Below are 20,894 nucleotides of genomic sequence, written 5' to 3' on the forward strand. Positions count from 1 at the left end.
CCATGGACTGCCCCAAATCTTCCACTTGAGCATAGTACCCCTCAGTTAGACTCTGATTGCTTTCGGCATGCTGCGTTTCTCTAGGCATTAAGAAGTCTCCCTAACCTGGTGGGAAATACATCAACAAGAAAGTTGCTAACACAGTGAAACAGCTGCCTTCCATGAGTTCCCAGCAAACCCAGAAAAAATCCAAAGTGAAGACAAAGGCAGCTCATGTCTCCCTCCCAGGGGTTTCAGATCACATATTCCACAAGAGCCCATTTCAAGGTCAGGAACATCATGGCGGCCTGTATTCATGTTTATTTGTTTGTTTGTTTGTTTGTTTTGTTATTCACATCATTTTCATATAGATTGTTCAAAAGAAAACATTGCTCTCTAAATGGTCATAGACCTCCAAGAGGAAGAACTCACATGCATATAGAAGAAGGAGGTGGTGAATGAAAAACTGTTTGCAGAGAATGAGCCCATAGTCATGCCCAGATACACACATGCCCACACCAGTCTTCTGGAAGTTCCCCCAAACTGGTATTGCTCTCGGACACTAACATGTAATGGCTGAGTTTTTCCCTGCAAACAGTTTCTGGTGAATTTTCAATGTGGTTGAGGCATGGGCGGAATAGTAGGCACCTGTTGGCACCCTTCCCTTCATCCTGTGACTGTTTGACTTCTCACATGTGAGCAGAAAGGAGAAGGTTTGGGGTTTGAATCCACCTCACCAGCTGCTCCTCAGAACTCATTGGCCTTGCAAGGACCTCAGATTCCCTGGAACACTGCTGACTTCTTGGTAGATTGTTTACTGTGCAGAAGGTACAATCCACATGATCCTGAGATGGCAGATATAAGTGAGGAAGGGTAAGGCCCAGAAACAGACACCAACCCTATGGCTGCCACTGTTCTCCTTTCAAGAATGGCTGGTAGGCACAGCCAGGTCATGAATAGGACACATGCCAGGGTGTCCATGATGCTCATGTGATACCCTCTGCCCATAAAGGGTAGCCGCAAGAGGTGGGAGGCTGGAGGGTGGTGTCAGGGTGGGAGGTGGGCTCCCCTCTCCCCATGTGAGCTGCTGGGAGCATAAGGAACCCTGCCCACCAAGCCTGAGTGTCGGGGACTGGACCTTAATCCATGGGGGCCTCAGGCTTACATTAGCCTGTTGAGAACATGGCAAAATGGGGGAACCTGCCCATGTTTGCTGCTTTTCTAAATAAATGCAGGATAGGAAAGCTGGCATTTCTGTTTCCATAAATGGTTGTGTGTGCTGGGAAAGTTCTGGAAAGGACAGTAGCAGTATAAAGGCAAACGACTCAGACACCAGCCTCTGCCTCCCAGAAGAGAGAGGGGAACATTACCCTTCTGCTGCCAGCATCTTTCAACAGCTCCCAGGATCACACTGCTGGACTCTGTACCTTTCTCCCAACTGTGTCCCCATCAGCACACAAGGAGGAACCCCCTGTGGGCAGTGTGCTTGGCAGGAGGAAAAGTCCCTAAAGGAGAGGGGTTCTGCATCTCACAAACCTCTTAGTGTCTACAGGTGGGAGGCAAAAGTCCTCATGAAAGAAGCTGTGACATTTTTCACAGTGGAAGACCTTTCCTCCATCCAGGCAGATCTCACATTTCTCTGAGTTTTCCCCCAGAAGGTAAAACAATGACCACATCCCCATGGGCCCCTGATGACAAGCACTGTGGAAATCTAGGACTCATGGTCTTTGTGTGAGCCTGCAGGGACTCTTATGTGTTTCTCTGAGCTGTGAAGGGACAGCATGGAGTGGGGGTTTCATAAGTAGGATTCTTATTCTGCAGTGAAGTACAGGAGGAGGGGCCTGTGGGACCAGACCAGAGACATTTTTCATATAAAGCCAGAGATTCTAACACAGAAAGACATGCAACAAAATGAGAGGGTGATTTCAGGTGAGTGTGAATCATTTTATGAGCTTGCAGATAAAATGAGGTTCTGAAATAAAGGATTAAGTCCATTTGCCTACACCACAATGGCTGAAATGAATCACGGAAAGGTGGTATATTGGGAAATTAATAAGATGGAATAAACCTCTAAGAAAACACTGATACTGTTTTCTTGGCTGGGGAATCCCTGTGAGTTTAAGGGCCTGGTAGGGGTCCTGGACTGTGGGTTCTGTGCCTCGAGGGCCCCTGGAACTGTGACAGTGATTTTGGGTTGGAAAGACCATGACACAGATGGCCAGGAGGTACCTGGAAGGATGGAGGCCTTTGGCTCTGGAAGCCTGAGGAAGATGCCCCATGACTCAGCTTGGCATGTAAGGTGTGGAGGCTCCATCTCTGTGTGGCCAGGGAGTGTGGCAAGTGCTTTGTTCTATAAACAAAATGGGGAACCCCTACTCAATTAACTGCAACTGGATTATCTACCAATCTCAATATGTGATTTTAACCAGAATTAATTGTATTTGGAGAAGATAAAATTTGACAGTATTTGCATCCAAATCTTGTAGCACAACTCCCACTTATTAAACCCAATTAAAATTATAGAGCAGATATGAACATACACTGTGTTATATACAAACACATGTCTTTATAACAAAAAAAAAAACTGGCCTGTGATAGCCCTTTGCTAATGAACAAAATGTGGTGTAAGGACATATATTAAAGCTCAATGTCAGGTGCTGCTGTGACTCTGGTAACATTGAGAAGTCTCGGATGGCTTATCTGCTTGTGCCCTTTCCCTCCACTGGATAAGGTCCCACCCCTAAATAATGCTCCCTGTGAAAGGACCACCACTGACCCTGCCCGTCCTGGGAAACAGGTTTCAGTTCCCTGTCAGTCATGGATTCTTTCACACAGGCCAGCCACAACCTCCCATGGAAACCAGGGGGCCACCCTACTCTCCCCATCCATTGCTGTCTACTCAGTTCCTGAGGGTGACCTTGGTGAAGCCTGCAAGGCAGGTTCTGCCCTACTGCCATGGTCTGGGAGCAGATGTGATTAATAACACCTGCCAATCTATCTATCCAGTGACAGATGCCATTACCTGCCATTCCCAAAATATGAGAGGACACCCTTGCCTCATCACTAGGGTGAAGAGGAAGTGATTAAAACAAAAAACCACTCTGTTTCTTTGTTGTCATTTAGTTTTTATTGCATAATCATAAATTTAATTCTGCAATCCAGCTAGGCTTGGAAGGGATAAGGAAAACATGGAACCCAATGAACTGTGGCAAGAGCACAAAGATTATAGAACCTTGCAAGCAGATAGGGGTGAAGGGGTGCTTTCCTGAGCTACAGAAGGAATAGTCTGGTAGGTAAGATAAAACACAAGTCAAATGTATCAGAATTGTCCACAGTCAGTACTGCTGACCTTCTTGTTGGTCTTGCCATTCCTGGACCCATAGCGCTCCATGGCTGTCACAACATCCAGGCCATCTTTCACCTGACCAAAGACCACATCCTTTCCATCCAGCCACTCAGTCGTGGCAGTGCAGATGAAACACTGGGAACTGTTTCTGTTGGGTTCAGCATTTGACATGGACAAGATGCCAAGACCTGGGTGCTTCAGGATGAAATTCTCATCATTATATTTCGCCCCACAGATGGACTTGCCATCTGTGCCATTGTGGCATGTGAAGTCACCACCCTGGCACATAAATCTTGGAATATTGTGTGAAATCAGGAACTGTTATAAGCAAACCCTTTCTCCCCAGTGCTCAGAGCATGAAAGTTTTCTGCTGTCTTTGGAACTTTCTTTGCAAACAGCTCGAGGGAGACACGGCCCAAGTTCTTGCCATCAGAAGTGATGTCAAAGACCATGGTGGGGTTGACCTTGGCTGGGCACTGGGAAGTCTGAGGTGGCAGCAGCATCGGCAAGGCCTGTTTATTTTTGAAAGAAAATCAGCATTTACATTTGAAATACGAACTACCAGGAAGTATACCTGCCCTGGTTGCTTTCCTGGCTCTGACTTATGAGAGAATAGAGACAATTTGAGAACCACTTGGGGGCTATTCTATCATCCTGTCTATCCCATGGTCTGTTGGAGAAATTCCTCCCTTCCTGTGACCATCTCAGGTAACACAAAAAAGATTAGTGTGATGACTGGCCCACCAATTGATGAGTGCTGGGTGGGAGGGAAGTGGGCTCTTGAGGAACAGGAGAATGCAAGGATGATAGCATCCACCTTTCTCTACTGTGACCCCTTCTGCTTTCTCCAAACATGTGTGGTCTGTGCCCTCTCTCCTGGGATTACACCCTCAGCTGTATCACTGTATCACTTTCCCTTCCTGTCCTTCTCATCTTCCAAGATTTAGACTGAATCCCTCAGGTTTCCATCTTTGGCCATTATGTTGGTCCCAGATGGTCAAATCACTGTCAGAGCTGCAATTCCATCACTGTGTCCCCAGCTCCAAGTTGTCTAGCCTGTCTCCTACCTTCATGCACATCCCTGTGCTCACCCAGTGTCTCTTGAATCATACCCCCAAACTCATGCAGTCAAAACGTAATTTGTTCTCCTATCCCCACACCCACGACATGTTCTTTCTTGATGCTTCCATTTCATAAAACATACACGTTCCATGGCAAACCTAAGAAGCCATCCTGGGTCTACACTTTTGCTCATGTCCCAAGATCAGTCTATCCTCAACACTTCTCACAGTAATTTTTAAGCTTCTGTTTAATTCAATCATCCCTGCGGGGTCCACTTATACAAGGATGCTGAGACCCTCATGAATTGAATAATGATATTCAATAATTATAATCTTAATCAATCTTTCCATTTTAATAAGTAAAGAAAAGTGGCCTGTTTTTCAAAGTCTGTATTATATCTCCATTAACAACACACAAAGATCAGTAATGTCTCTGTTGAAGCCAACGGGCAGAACACTTTGCAACATAATTTTATTTCTTTTCATAGTACAAAATATGAAGGTAATAAAAGTAGAAAGTAATAACAGATGAAAAGTCACTAATGAACAATTATTTTGAATCTTGTTCTGGATTTTTGGGTGAAATTTCTTGCATTGGACAAATTTAGATTCTGGTAATTCTGTTTTTCTTTAAAATGGTCATGTATGAGAAAGATCAAGACCCAAAGATCATCTTGACAAGAGCTGCCATTCAGTGTCCTAGGGGAACCCTGCATCACTTTCCCAATCAGCCCTGAGACTGCTCCAGCATGGAGGCCTGGGGCCATGTTCACAGATTATCATCATCACTCTTCAGAAAGTGGTGACTCACTTCCCAGAAGAACAAAAAAATAACAAATGTAACGAGGGCATAAGAATCCTGCAGCCCTAATCTTTAATCAAGTGTAGACCCTTTTGTCTCTTTGACTCTTTATTTCTCAGCACAGCTGCACATTTGAATTGTCACAAGGAAGCATATAAAATACTTGAAGTCCTGGTCCCAACATCAGAAAATCTGAATCAGTCGGTCTGAAGTAAGGCATAAACATTAGTGTTCACCTTATGACATAGAATGAGTAATTCCCATAACAGAATCATCTATAAAGTTTTAAACAATTGTAATGTGAAAGTAATAGTTTAGACTGATTAAATTACAATTTCATACAGGGAGGGATCCAGGCAATGCTACTTTACAAAGGACTTCAGGTGATTCTAGTGCAGCCTAAGTGGAGATTAGGCCTGAGCCAGTGTGGTTAGTAATGCATGAGAATATTATAGGCAATGTCGATATGCCTGTAACATCTATCCCAGGAGAGATTATTATTAACATGAGTGAAGGTATTCTTGTTGGAACAGTTGCTTTCTCTTCCCCATGGATTCTTGGCTACTGGCAGTATGACAGGAACCTCTGGGTCTCCATCTATCACTCAGGGTCCTGTGAACCAGGCAAGTGTCCCAGAGAAGATATCTACCACCTCCTGAAGCTCTTCTAGGGCATCACACTAAACATAAAGAGAATCTAAGATCTTTGGTACTGTAATTTTTCTTCTAGAAAGTCACCCTTATCTGGCTTCCATCCAAATCCCAAGAAGGCACCTGGCTGACTTTTCACAGGAAACTGACTACTGTGCACTACACTCCCATTGTTTGTGTATGTTCAGTAAAATGTGTTGGCCTCCTTCCCTTGAGGCAGCCTCAGCTTATATTTCCATCCAAGGTAGGGTTGTTACACATGGACGTAGTCCACTGTAAAGTAATCAGAAAAAGGGTCATGTCACTGCCTGCCACTTGGGCACCATACAATCCCTGCTTCCAGTAATACTTTCATGGTAGACAGTGAAGGTGACACAATCCTTGAGGTCAAGGATGTTATTTCAATCTTCCTTATGGGCATGTAGCATTTTTATGCACTCAACTGTATGTCGACTGAGTAAATAAATTAGTATTGTGTCCCTTGGAAAAAAGGGATTACATCCTATTCTTAAGCAAATGTTAGCATATAATAAATGATTATTTTGCTTGAGTAGATAAGATTATTTGAAAACACAGCTGCTGTCACCAGAAAGCATCAGTGGCCCTCATCAGGAGATAAAAAACTGTCATGTGGTACCAAGTGCCACTCCATGAACTGGGGTTTCCATCAGCAAGAGAATTTCAGGGAGGCAAGAGGAACCACCAGGTAGTAATGCATGTTGAGATTTACCACTTTGAATCTCTTCATGGAAAATTGTTCCCTGTTGCTACAAAGTGTTGGAAGCATGGAAAAGATCTGTTGGTTCAAATTTCTTAGCTCTTTTAGGTAATCCAGATAAAGTAACTCTAGACACATGGAGAATGGTACAGACACTGCTTTTCAAACTAGCTATGGAATAATGTATATTAAATATATTTTATCTCAGTACACCCAGTACAAGAAAAGTTCCAAAGACTGATACTTAGCTCTAAATTTGCAGATCATCAGATAATGTAAAGGCCTCAGCCTCACATTACCAGTGTTAGATGAAGTCCCAGTGGCCAGCTTTGTGTAAACTAATATCAAATTCTGTGAATGCCTGGGTGGCCATTTCTACCTGTAGAGTGTGAGAATGGCACCTCTCACCTTCCCCTCCTTCTCAAGCTCTCATTCATACCCAATCTTGAAAAAACTACCACTTTGTCCTGAATCTACACTGCACATTACATATTTGTTTGTTGCCTCCAACACCTTCTTCCACTTTCACGGATAGAAAGGAGGCCTGCTCAGGCCCTGAAGTGGAGCCAAAGGGGCGGCATCAAAGTAAATAATTTTCCAGGTCAGCCTCTCACCTAAACTACATCACCTCCCAAGAGCTCCCTCTTCAACAGCACCATCCTCATAAAAGTCAAGTAATTGCCAATTGAGAAAGAATTCTGTTTATCTGTGTGAATGTTTTATTGAGTAATGATGGAGGATGTAAAAATATGAACAATATCTGGGATTGAGTTGAAGAAGGCTCTGTGATCTTGTTAAGAAATGTTTTTATGTATTCCATAATCATGTTAGCATTACATTAGACATCCTTACAAGATCTTTAACTGCAACACTTCTATGAGTCTATTTTGATGGTTCCTCATTATCTGAACATCTAATGGTTTAGCATTCACAAACTAATGTTCAATGGAGCAATGCTGAAGAATGCAAAATAAAGAAATTAAATTAAATAAAGTTAGTAGAGATGAAAAGAGGAAACAATGATGATCACACGATTGAGAAACCATAAAAAATGTGCAACACATATAAAATCTGTTATGTAATAAGAACTAGTATAAAAGGATAATCACCTCTGTTTCCGTGCCTTGTTTTTTTGACCATGTAGGTAGTTTTCCTTCCTGAAAGATAAAAAGATCCAAGTATATGCTTAGCCTGTGTTTATGTTTTGTGAGTCTGGTATTCACCTGCTTGTAAATATCTCTTCTTGGACATCACACTATCAGCCCAATGGAAAACAATCTCTTTCCTCACCTGTATGTATTCTAGAATTCATCCATGGAACCCAGAAAATCATCGTCAGAACATGTTTCCTTGCTCATGTGCTTTTTTCCTAAGTTTTCAGAGATTTTCCTTCACAGTCTCTTTCATACCTCTCCCCTCCTTTTGATTCTCAGCAGTGCCACTCACACTTGCCTCCTCACACCAGGGCTATTCAACCAACATGCATGTGTTCCACACCTACAGGGTGTTAGACACCTGGACAATGCCAGGCAGACAGAAAAGGACAAACCCTAGAGGGGTCTAGAGAGACAAAAGGAATGCATGGAAGGATGAAAATAAAACAGTATGAGAAGGGCCTCAATAGTGAGTTCAGGGGACCCAGGGAAGAGATGACCAGGGCCGGTCAGTTAGTGAACTTTCAGACAGGAGTGACATGGGAGCTGAGTCTTGCAGGTTAACTATTAGGTTTCTTGGGCTGAAAGACACTGAAGTCATTTCAGGGACACATGTTGTATGAGATACTGTTTTGAATATGTCTTTTCACACCAATGAGGAGACCTCATTGGTTCTGCACTGTCTATATCATGATATATTAACCTCTTTAGCCAGGCATTAAATCCCTCTGTGAAAAACCCCAATTAATGGATTATGCTGTATCACACACAATATTTCAATCCACAGAGCCACAGTAGTCATGGTTCTGGTTTTCACACTATTCTTTCTCTGGGTTATATTCTGCCCACTTGTTTGACTGGAGACTGTCTTCTTTCTTCAGTGCATGAAGTTGTCTGCAAGCACATGCGTCAAAATCACCTTTTCCTCCTGCAAACTCCCAAATTACCAGGAAATGAAAGAACTCTTTGACAAATCTATGTGTTGTTTTGGAGAGAAGTAGAAGTGCCAGGCAACTCTCCCCTAGGAAAGCATAAAGTGAAGGGCCTAAGGGCTCTAGAGATAACTCAACAGATATTGAGTGATTAATCAGTGACCTTATCTTTGACCACAACAAGGGAAGTCACACCTCCTGGCCATCACAGAAATACCTCTGTCAGCTGTTTTATGGTTTTCCCGCCACAGCGCACAGTGCTCTTCCAATGACTTGATTTCTGATAGCCTCCTGCGACTGAAAATTCACTGGGGGTGAACCAATTTCCATCTTCTGTCTCTATACACTTCACCTTGGATCCTATAAGACCGGGATAAGTTGATGCTGAAACCTTTTTGTCTTCACAGCCCAGACACCAGCCTGCCACCACCCTGGACTGGGGGTCACCCAATTTGGACTCAAGAGCAATATCAGGAGAGTTTGGCCTCTCTTTTCAAACATCAAAATCCCCAGACCCAGCCTTCAAGTCCCCTCCATAGAGATATGCTGCTTTGTAATCATATATTTTTATCTTTATGCAACAACAACAAAAAATGTGATCATTAGTATCAAAACCAATATTTTAAAGTATTCCAAAATCACCTGCAAGGAAAAGCACTTATTTCAAACAATGAGAAGATTTCAATTTGCTATTGAATTCTGGAGACAGAGAACAGGCCAGACTCTCTGGTAGCCTTGGGACAGTGTGGAGGCAGAACCTCACCATGGACCAAGACCTCAGATGGGAGCCCTGCTGCTCAGAATGGCACCAGGGCAACATCTGTGCTCTCCATTAAAGCAGCTTCCCCATCTAAGTTTAATGGCATTACTGAGCAGTGACTTTCCATCCCTGAAATCACAGGTAGCTAACAGTAAGTAATTGGGAAATAGTACTCAGTGGAAAACTTAAGTTATACATAATAGACAGTCATGATAACATTAGTCATTAGAAAAATGAAAGTTAGTTTCACAGTGAGATGCTACATTATAAGCACTGGGATGGCCATAATGACAAAGACAGACAATAATAAGTGTTGGTGAGAATGTAGAGAAATTGGAGTTCTGAAACTTAGCCAGTAGGAATATGAATTGGTGCAATACTATGGAAAAACAGTTTAGTTTTTCCTCAGTAAGTTCAACATGGAGTTACCATACAGCCCAGCAATTCCACTCCTGGAGAGAACCGAAAGAACTGAAAAAATATGTTCACACAAATACTTTACATGAATGCTTAAAACAGCACCTTTCATAATAGCCAAAGAGTGAAAAAACTCCAACAAATGGATAGATAAACAAAATACGGCATATCCATACCATGGACTATTAAATTATTTGGCAATAAAAAGGAGGAAATATAATACATTCTACTGCCTGGGTGAACCTTGAAAACATCACTCTGAGTGAAAGAACCAATCACAGAAAGGCACATTATATGAGTCAATTGATATGAAATGCCTAGATAGGCCAATTTATAGGTCAGAAAATAGATTAGTGGTTGCTTAGAGCTGGACAGTAAGGTGGGGTGGGAGTTGGCGTTTACTACTGGGAGACATGGGGTTTCCTTTAGTGGGGGACAAAATGTTCCAAAATCAGATTGTGATGATGGTTGCACAATCTTTGAAATATAGAAGAAACAAAAAAAAGGCCAAACAATGAATTCTATACTCCAAGTGGTAAATTGTATGATATGTGAGTTATATCTCAGTAAAGCTGTTTAATAAAGGTTATATTCAAGCGTTTATATTAATTGGTTTTCACTAACCATTTTAAGAGAAATCTCCTATGAAGTTCATTTTAATAGACAATCATTACAAAGCATAATGGGGGGGCATCAAAGAACATTTATGAAGGACATATGGAGAAAATTAAAGGGGGTGGCATTGAGGGTGGGAGGTGGAGAAGAGTGGGGTGGGGTGAAAAGGAAGACAATTGTACTTGAACAGCAATAAAACAAGTTTTAAAAATCACAAGACATTTTATATTCATTATGTAAATTAACTCTCAAAGTCACACCAGGAGGCAGGTTTGCAATTATTGTCCCTTTATTAGATGGGACATTTCAGGCTCAGGAAGGTCCCAGTCTTCACCCTGTCACTGTCAGCAGAGCAGAGGCTGGGATCAGGTTTTTGGATACTAAACTTTGTTATCACCTCACTACATCTAACATCCTGTCCTGGTAGATAATCACCACCAGGACATTATCTAAACAGGATACAGGATGTGAATGTGGAGGCTGAGGGCTTCTTCCCTGTTATATCAGATTCAAAGTAGAAAATGCAGTATTTTCCACCCATAGACTGAGGATCCTGCACTTCTCTTTGGTTCTTTAGGCATCCGCATGGACACATCCACGGGGGTGGGGGAGCACTTACTATGCACCACTGCTTACAGTGTAAAAATATCATCTTAGGGATCCCTTCCTTCTTCTTTCAATCCACAGTGGGCCCTCAATTTCTTGAATGATGGGTAATTCACGTGGGTAATTCCATCAATTCTTGTGACTTATTAAGTATTATAAATTAAAGTACACTATTAAACCCACCTTCTTTCAACTTGTTCTTATGTAACATGCCTTTCATCTCTCCACAGGTCACAGGAAGTATTTCAGAGTGAAAATCCACAAATTCTCCTTCACACTTTTTTGACCCTGAAAGAGAAGTTTTTCATTCTGTCTCATTTCACAATTGCACATGTACAACTTTCTCCCATGTTGAGGTTGTTTCTATAAAGACTTAGAGGTACTTAGGAAACTTTATTCCACAATCTCCAGAGTTTCAAAGTCTTCCTTACAGTGGCATTTTTGATAAATAACAACAGAATGTCTACCTTCATTTCACCTCTCAAACCCCCCACAACCAGCATGCTTTAGCAGAGACACCGGACATCAGTATAAGTGTCTTAGCTCCCCATGCAGTCAGCCCCCTGATTCTTATGTGACAGTGACACATGCAGCTGCTGTCGTGGTACAAGGGAGCTCTGCAGCTGGGCTATTTCCCTGCACTTAGGTCACTGGAGACAAAGTCTGAGACTGTACTTGCCTCTTCCTGTGTGAGCTCTGACTCTGGAGCAGAGGGGACAGTGATGGTGTGACCTAAAGGAGATGGTGTCTGCCTGCTGTTTGTGTTCACTGCTTTGCTTCATTTCTCCCCCAAATCAGCCTTCTCCAAAGCTGAAAGGGGGACAGACCCAGGGAACTCTAGACAATCTGCAAATTGCATGGCTGACTGGACCATTCACCACCTGACAATGTCGTGCCCTTTGTTAAAAGCCACAATCAATGCTCTGATCATCTAACTTTGTGATCTTCTCTCCTCCTGTGCACACACTTCTCTCTTAGGGCTCTTTGGTCACCAAAGGCAGCTGTCCCTAAAGAAGGCAGAAAGGGAACAGCTCCTTCCTTCATTGTGATCAAGACAAATGTGGTGGGCAATCAATGGGGTTACAGAGACCAATTCTGAAAATTCTAGATTCTGTTCTGAACCTTCCTGGGAATGATGCCTTGTTCGTTCCCCAAACAGCCTATGGGGAACCTTCTTTGGTGTCCCTTGGGGACTCTAACTTAATTTTTGTTATATTTTTGAAAATCCCTGTTCCCTGCTTGTATGCAAGTCTTCTGAATGAAAAGTCTAAGTGACAATAGGACATTACTGGAAATAAAGACAAAGTTAGAGACAGTGGAATAGTACATGCAGGTTTCACGTCAGTGAAGGAAGAGCACAGACCCAGGCACCTGAGGAAGAAACACCTGAGAGGTAGGGGATGTGGAGAGGCATTAATGATATTTGTCTTCTGGATCTGCTGAGTCCTCATTCCAGAAGGAAACCACCAGGTCCAGCTCTTTCACCATATGGTTGCTGAGTCTGCCACTCAGCATCAGATATGAAGAGTCCAGGGCTGCTGCTAACACCTGTCATCCCAAGTATAATGACTCTGGACAATGTCCCCACACTGACTCTTAGTCATTCTTCAGAATGTTATCAGAGAACAAATGGTATCTGGCTGCTGTCAGGGACATAGGGGGCAGATTGGATACACTGTCCTTAGGCTGTGTCGTTCTCCCCATCCTGTCCCTTCAAGGGCTAGAAACAATGAGCAGAAGCAAAACCTGTAAGACCTATAGCTGAGAGACGGGCCAGGCTGGAGGCCATGTCCATCTTCCCTCTGACTGATGTATATACATCTCCTCATAGACCTCCACAGTGGTGAATACATTTTGTTCAGGCCACCGCGATCACGTGCCTCTCTGATACAAACACAGTGACTTGCACCATAGGAGTGATCACAGAAGCTTGAAACAATTATGGTTTAGATTTGTTGAATGGTGCAGGAACCAAATCAACTGGATTGGATCTCAGCCCCTTTGGTGGTATTAATCAGAGGGACTGGTAGAGTGGTATCCTCCTGGGAACACTGCCAGGTTCCACTATGTGGGGTGAGCTTGTTGGGAGGCACTTTTCTGAGGCATTTCCATGTACCTTGTGGTATCTTTTCAAGGATTTTTGAATGACAAAGAGCCTTGGAAATTAGAGTCAATGTAGTGAACATTGTAAAAACTAAACTATTGATTTAACAGATATAAACTAATCATATAAAGATAAAATATTCTTTTTTGTTGTTATTCTTTTTTGACCTTATGGAAGTTGGTAGATTTCTATAGTGGCTGTAATAGATTCACATAAACTTTGCAGCTTAAAGCAACTCAAATTTTTACCTTATACTTCTAACAGTCAGAAATCTGATGCAAGTCTCACTGGCCTGAAGTAAAAGTGCCCTCAGAGCCTTGTTCTTTTCTGAAAGCTGTAAGAAAGAGTTTAGTTTTAACCTCTTCCAGCTGTAAGGGCTGCCCACATTTCTTGAGTCACTGCTTTCTGCTCTGGTCTCCAGTGACAGCCAGGTCCTACATTTCCAATCGTTCTTCCACAGGCATAAAACACTCTGCACAGCTGGAAAGTTACTGATTTTTAAGGACCTATCTAATTTGATTAGGGCCACCAAGATTATCCAGGATAATCTCCCCATCTCAAGACCATTAAGTTAATCACATTTTCAAACTCTCTGGTTGCAGAGAAACAAAGTATGGGTTCCATGGATTACACATAAACAGCCTTGTTTCTGTTGGTATAAAATTCTCAAGAACCAAATAGGTCTCCCATGTATGTCATGGGGATTTGCTCTGTTAGACAAAAGATTCCTCCACGGATCTTCCCTATATGATCACATACATATTTCTGGCTTCTGCTGAGATAGCTGAGGGGATCTATGAGTCACACACAAAATCTCATCAAAGAACCTTCCTGCCCCTGAATACTTGGATCCTTCAATACTTCTGGGGCTCTAACAAAACATCATTGAACCACACTCTTGATCATTCTGCAGAGCACACCTGCTTGATGGTGAATATCAATTTTAGCATCTTTTTCAACCCAAGTAAGTGGAGAATAACCCAAATCATCAAGTCCTGATGCCTTTTGGTTGAGCAGTTCCCCCCTCAGTTTATCCCATGTTTTTCTCACATTTTACTGTAAGCAGCAACAACGAAAACAACAACACCAACAAAAAAAGACAGCTGCATCTTCATCACCTGGAGATCTCCTTAGTGTATATCCAGAAAGTTCTGCTTCCCACATATCTGCAGGAAAGGATTTTGGCTAACCTTTCTGTCCGTATATAATAAGGATCCTCTCTCTCCAATTTCCAAAAACATGTTTCTATTTTTCTTCTGAGTCCTTGGCAGTCACACCATTAACCTACATAGTCCTACACATTTGTGCTGTTCAAGATGATTTATGTATTCTCTGAGACAACACAGGTTTTCTCTCCCACGGCCTTCCCTCCTCCTGAGTCCTCTGTAGGTCTTCAGCATCCACATTTCCACTCACAAACTGCTCAGTCTAGGCTTTTTCTATCATCCTACTTAAAATACTCCAGTGGCTCTGGCCACTGCCCAAAGCCACTGCCACATCTTTAGGACTGTTTCATAGCCATATACCACTATTAAGAACCAAATGTATCCATATGTATTATTTGCATATGGATGCCTTAACAATTTACTACAAATAGTATCTTACAAGAACAGAAATTTATTATCTAATTAATATCATTTAATATTCTGACATGGCCCAACCGAGTGTGGGGTAACAGAGAACATGATCCCTCTACAACCTCAAAGAACAGATAGCCACACGGAACAAGAAAAAGAAAAGTCCGTATCTGGATGCCCCAGCCCTCTCAAGGCTCCTGTGTTTTTCGTAACAAGGTAGAGTTTTCATTGCCGTTACCACATCAGCAACCCTATAAGAAGTACCAAGGCCTGAGGCTCGGTGCGGCCCCTGTTGCCCTATCCACCACCATCAGTGCACTCCCCTGTAATGTCAGTAACAAATGGCATGTCCCATGTGCTGGTCTCCAGGTGGTTCTTCCCAGAATATCACCAACACAAGTGCGGCCCCCCTGCTTGCAGCTCCTAAATTACACAAGGCTAAAGTCAAGTTTTCAGCAGAACTTCATTGCTTTCTGGAAGCTGTAAGGGATAAACTGCTTCCTTGATTTTCCCTGCTTCTATGGTCCCCCACATTCCCTAGTTCCCCCTGCTTCTGCAGAGCCAGTGATATTGCACCTCTCTGATTGTTCCTCCAGAGTCACTTCTTCCTCTCTCCACAGCCACGAAAGCTTCTCTACTTTTTAAGGCCTATCGAGTATATTTGGGCCATGCAGATAATCCAGGACAATCTGCCCCATCTCAAAGTCCCTAGTTTAATTACACCTGTAAAGTCTACTTGCCATGTAAAACAAGAGATTACAGGTTCCAGGGGTTACTACATGGACACCTTTGAAGAGCCATCTCTTCAAAGATGTATTGTACCTACTACAATATTGTAAATAATAAAAATGATGATGAAACTCTGGTATTTAAAAACTCACTTCTCATATTAAAAACAAGCAAAATCTGCAGCCAAGATGGAGGCATAGGTGGACATACTTTGCCTCCTTCCACAACCACAGAAGAAATTACAACTAGACCTCAAAACAAAACACATGCAGAACCATCAGAAAATGGAGCTGGGTGGAAGTCCAACAACCAAGGATTTAAAGAAGCCTCATTTATCCAGGCAGGTAGGAGGAGCGAAGACGTGGAGACAGGAGGAGAGGGGGTGAAATGGGCAGTCCCACATTCACTTGCAGTGAATAAAAATTGGGAGGGATACCTTGGGAGTGAGTGATCCCAACCCCAGGCCAGGCCACACAACCCAGGGTTCCAGCACCAGGAAGTTAGATCCCCAGAACTTCTGGCTAAGAAAACCACTGGGGGTTGGGGAAGCAGAAGAAACTGAGGATTTGCAGGAAGATCTGCTTAATGGGTCTGCATGAACTTAGAACATTCCCAAACTCATTCATTCTGGGATTCACCACCAGGCAACTGCTGGAAGGGTGTCAGTTACATGCAGGGAGTGGGTGAAGTGACTAGAAATGGGGCAAGTGCCAGGCAAACCTCCAGAAGCGAGGCAACAGCATTGTCCTCTCTCTGAGCCCTCCCCACACAGAGAGCCACAAAGCAGTGAAATGAGTGGGCCCACCCTGGTGACTACCTAAGGCTCCACCCCACACAACTTACAGGTGTCTTTTTGACAACAGGGCACAGTAGTAAGGCTGGGAGTCAAAGCAGCTCTACCTAATAAACAGAAACAAACACAGGGAGGTGGCCAAAATGAGGAGACCAAGAAATATGTCCCAAGTGAAAGAACAGAACAAAACTCCAGAAAAAGAACTAAACAAAATGAAGATAACCAACCCACAAGATGCAGAGTTCAAAACACTGGTTGTCAGGATGTTCAAAGAACTCATTGAGTATGGCAACATTATAAAGAAAGAAAGGAGTCTTACAGTAAGTGAAGTAAAATAAGTGAAATAAAATCTACAGGGCACCAACAGTAGAGGGGAGGAAGCTGTGATTCAAATCAACAATTCGAACATAAGGAAGAAATAGGCATTCAACCAGAACACCAAGAAGAAAAAAGAATTCAAAAAAACAAGGCTAGTATAAGGAGCCTCTGGATCATCTGTAAACATACAACATCCAAAATCATAGGGATTCCAGAAGGAGGACAGGAAGAGAAAGCAATTTGAAATATATTTGAAAAACATAATGAAAGACAACTTCCCTAATTTGGTGAAGGAAACACACATACAAGTCCAGGAAGCACAGAGGGTCTCTAACAAGTTGTCCCCAAAGAGGACCATACCAAGACACATCCTAATTAAAATGCCAAAAGTTAAAAAAGAGAGAGAGAATCTTAAAGCAGCAAGAGAAATGAAGAGAGTTACCTGCAAAGGGGTTCCCATAAGACTGTCATCTGATTTCTCAATAGAAACTTTGTAGACTAGAAGGGACTGGCCAGAAGTATTCAAAGTGATGAAGAGGAAGGACCTATAACCTAGATTACTCTATCCAGCACAGCTATCATTTAGGATGGAAGGACAGATGAAGCTCTTCCCAGGCAAGGTAAAGCTAAAGGAGTTCATCATCACCAAGCCATTATTGCATGAAATATTAAAGGGACTTATCTAAAAATAAAGAAGATCAAAACTATGAACATTAAAAGGGCAACAAATTCACAATTATCAACAACTGAACCTTAAAAAAGCTAACGAAACAACCAGAATAGGATCAAAATCATAGATAGGGACATCATTTAGGGGGTTATCAGCTTGGAGGGACAACAGGGGGAAAGGGGGGAAATGTACAGGGCTTAAGAAGCACAATTAGTAAGTACAAAATAGATAGGGGGATTTTATGAGTAGTATAGGAAATGGAGAAGCCAAAGAACTTATATGCATGATCCTTGGATGTGAACTAATTGGGGGATTGCTGGAGGGAAGTGGGGTGCCAATTGGAAGGGAACAAAGGGAGAAAAATTGAAACTGTAATAGCATAATCAATAAAATGCCCTTAAAAATGTCTTAAAAATCATAACTGTAACCCAATAACTCCAAAGCTTCTTTCTCAAAACTTTAGCTCTTTTAACTCTACAAAATAGGCATTATCATTGTTTTATAGTCATTATTCCTTTAATAAAAAATATTTATAACTCCTGACTTGTGTGGCTCTGTGAGTTGGGCACCATCCCACTGACCAAAAGGTCGCTGGTTTGATACCTGGTCAGGGCCTTGTTTGTGTTGCAGGCCAGGTCCATGGTTGGGGATGAGCAAGAGGCAACTTATTCTCTCATGCATCAACATTTCTCTCCCTTTTTCTCCCACCCTCCCCCTCTGTCTGAAAATAAATAAATAAATAAAAATCTTAAAAATAAATTAAAATAACAAAAAGTAAAATCTTGTACGCTCTTACATCTTTTTTTCTTGGCTTCTTGTGTAGTAGATGTTTCTCTAAGATCCACAGCACCTAGAAAATAACAGGTGGTGGTGAGAAAAGTGAAATGAAAAAATAAAGGTGCAGATCTTTGGATGATTCACACTGTAGAAGGCTTGAGTTTATATGGTGTTTGATTTATTGTTTCTCTCTTCCTTCTAAAAGGACCCTAAAAACCTACTGAATTGAGAAATAAAAGTCCAGGACATTAAAAAACACCTTAAATATATTCATATTTCAGATTATAAAGGGATAAGAATAGATATCCTGTCCTGCCTCAGTTTAAGATTTTTGTTAGATGTCAGAGCCCCCTCAGTTGGGTCTTCAAAGAGTAGTGGAGTTACACTAATTGCTTTCCATATCAACAGTTTTTGGAAGAAAAAGAAAGCACAGCTGTTAATGTATAACTATATGAATTGTGATTCTTCTAACTCTGTACATTGAAGACAGATTTAGAACAAAAGGCATGATGATGATCATTTCTGCCTCTTGTCATCTTAAGGAAAGATATCACCACTGAATGAAGCAAACCACAATCTTTAGCCCGTATACAGAATCAAAGAAGTTTTGCAAACCAACATTTTTCATAGGTTTGCAGCTAACTAATTTGGAAGGGAATCTGGACTTAGCTGCCATGAGTCCATGTAAAATTTTTATTTATCACACTTTAGGTGAATTCACACAATTTCCAGAAACATTAATATCTGAGAATGAGATTCTGCTCTAGACCCTTTTGTGGCCTTTTATAACAAACAGGATATAAACCATAGCATCTTTCTCTTTTTCTCACTTAAACTTTTTATTTTATTTTATTTTATTTTATTTTATTGTTGTTCAAGTACAGTTGCCTGAATTTTCCCCTGACCACTCCCCCCAACCCCAGTCAGGGGAGGGAGGTGGGGATGGCATAGTGTCTTTCTAAAACAATAAAACATTATTATTATTTTACATGTGGCTTCAGAGGTTTTGAATAAAGGATTTTGGATGTTTGCTAGGAGTTCAGGCTATTATTTCAGCCTCTTCTGGTAACTCTCCATGTGACAGGTAAAGATCCTGAAAAACTTATAGGTACAGAGAGCAAACTGATAGCTGCCCAACTGTGGGAGGAACAACAGTTATCTCTGGCCTCACTTTTAGGTTGTTGTAAACATAAACTGATACTGTAGTTTGCAAAGGCATGTTCCAATATCACTATATAGGACAATGTTGTGGTAGGGGCCATCTGTCAAAATCTATAAGTGGAATTTGATAGTAATGATGGGGCTCATCCAGTTAAACAACAGGTTATGCCTCTTGCTTGCTCCTATTTTCAAATTGATTAGAAGAAATTAAATGCTCAAAGTGGTACCCTAGAAGTAATCGAGTCAATATATATGGAAAATGTCAGCATAAGGTTCATCAGGAATACAAAGTTCCACATTGAGAGATGGGATTTTTGTTGTCCAGGAATACAATCCTAAAATTCTTCTTTAGTGCAATTCAGATTCATGAACAGGTGGCTTCTTGGGTCTCTCCTCCTTTACTTGATTCTAAGGAGTCAGGTTATTGATCACTGCATGTAAGCACAGGGTTGTTCAGGTGTCTCAGTGTGTGCCTAAGAAACCAACTCAGTAGGAAATTCCCTGATAAAACCTGCAAACATCTTGAAAACCCATGTATATCATGGCCTGTACATAGGCTGCCTAGTCTGCTTTTAAGCCACCTTCTTTGCAGGTTAGCGATGTGCCATTTACTGTCGCCAGAGCAGAGGCCAGTCCCTGGCAAGGGGCCCCTCTGCTCTGTTTGAGCCTACCTACCTACACTTGTCTCTCTTTCCTGTCTTACCCCTTCTATTGTCATTTCACACTTCCTTCATCTGCTGTTTCTTTGTGGACAGGCCTTGGAATCCCCTCCTGCCCCCTGGTGTGCCTTGAAATAATCTTCTCTTGTGTCTGAGCCATAGACCTATTTTGAAATCACTTTTAGAGTAGTTTGCCTACATTGAGACAGAAGTCAGACTGTGCACACTCTAAAAACTGCAGCAAACTTTCATTTTACATGGATAGACATAGTGAGCTATTAGAACAAACATATTACTTACAATATTGCTCTTTTGTAACATCAAGATCATGTCACATTTTTATTTGTTTGTAGGTCTTTTCCTAGAATGTTTTCCTAAATAGGCATGTTTCCAATATCCGCTGAGAAAGTAGGAAGGGACACCAACCACCAGTCTATGCACCAAAGAGCTGGAGAGTGTATCATCACTCTTGCTGCCCAAGGTTTGGGAGACAACATTTTGGTAACCATGTCAAACTGCAGCTTTACCAAGGAAATGATGCAGAATCATGAAAGCTATTATCTCCAGGAGACTTTGTGGAAGACCTGGAAACATTTCTGTGATTGTGTTTCCTCATCCAGAAACCAGAGTAACACTGTCCATCCTGCTTGCCCCTCAGGGTTGCTGTGAAGGAAAAAGTTAGACACTTTCACAAAGGTCCTTTGAAATGTCACTGTAACACTTGCTGAAGAACCCTGCAGAAATAATACTTTGGGTTTCAAAATACCGTATCCATTTCTACTAACACTAGACAGCTGGAGGAATTGCCCCTTGACACTGTTCAAGGTTTGTGATGAAATGACAATGTGACCTTCCAACAAAGAAATATTTAGCTTTCCTTTCTCTATAGAAGTCACTGTGTAAATCCAACACTTTCTAGTCATAGAATTAGTTTTCAAACAAATTTATTACTTTGCTAGCCTATTTCTGCTATATAATCAATAGATGGTGCATAGGTGGATTAATAGGACCTATAAATTAATAACCCTCATCTACAAAAAATGTAAATATAATGATTTCTTATTAC

At 41.8% G+C, this 20,894-nt stretch overlaps 1 protein-coding gene, 1 long non-coding RNA gene and 1 pseudogene across 2 annotated transcripts in view; all 3 read right to left on the bottom strand.

Annotated features, from left to right (window-relative positions):
• Positions 1 to 20,894, bottom strand: part of LOC118500399 (nuclear body protein SP140-like) — a 240,638-nt gene that overhangs the window by 204,347 nt on the left and 15,397 nt on the right. The gene's annotated exons all lie outside the window — the stretch shown is intronic.
• LOC118500401 lies at positions 3,284 to 3,843 on the bottom strand (annotated as a pseudogene).
• Positions 8,719 to 18,058, bottom strand: LOC118500404. Its single transcript, XR_004902964.1, has 3 exons — positions 18,028 to 18,058; positions 11,224 to 11,328; positions 8,719 to 9,002 (listed from the first exon to the last, which is right to left on the bottom strand). It is a non-coding gene; the product is annotated as an uncharacterized LOC118500404 (long non-coding RNA).

This window comes from Phyllostomus discolor, chromosome 4 (genome assembly GCF_004126475.2).
Source record: "Phyllostomus discolor isolate MPI-MPIP mPhyDis1 chromosome 4, mPhyDis1.pri.v3, whole genome shotgun sequence".
NCBI classification, from domain to species: Eukaryota; Metazoa; Chordata; class Mammalia; order Chiroptera; family Phyllostomidae; genus Phyllostomus; species Phyllostomus discolor.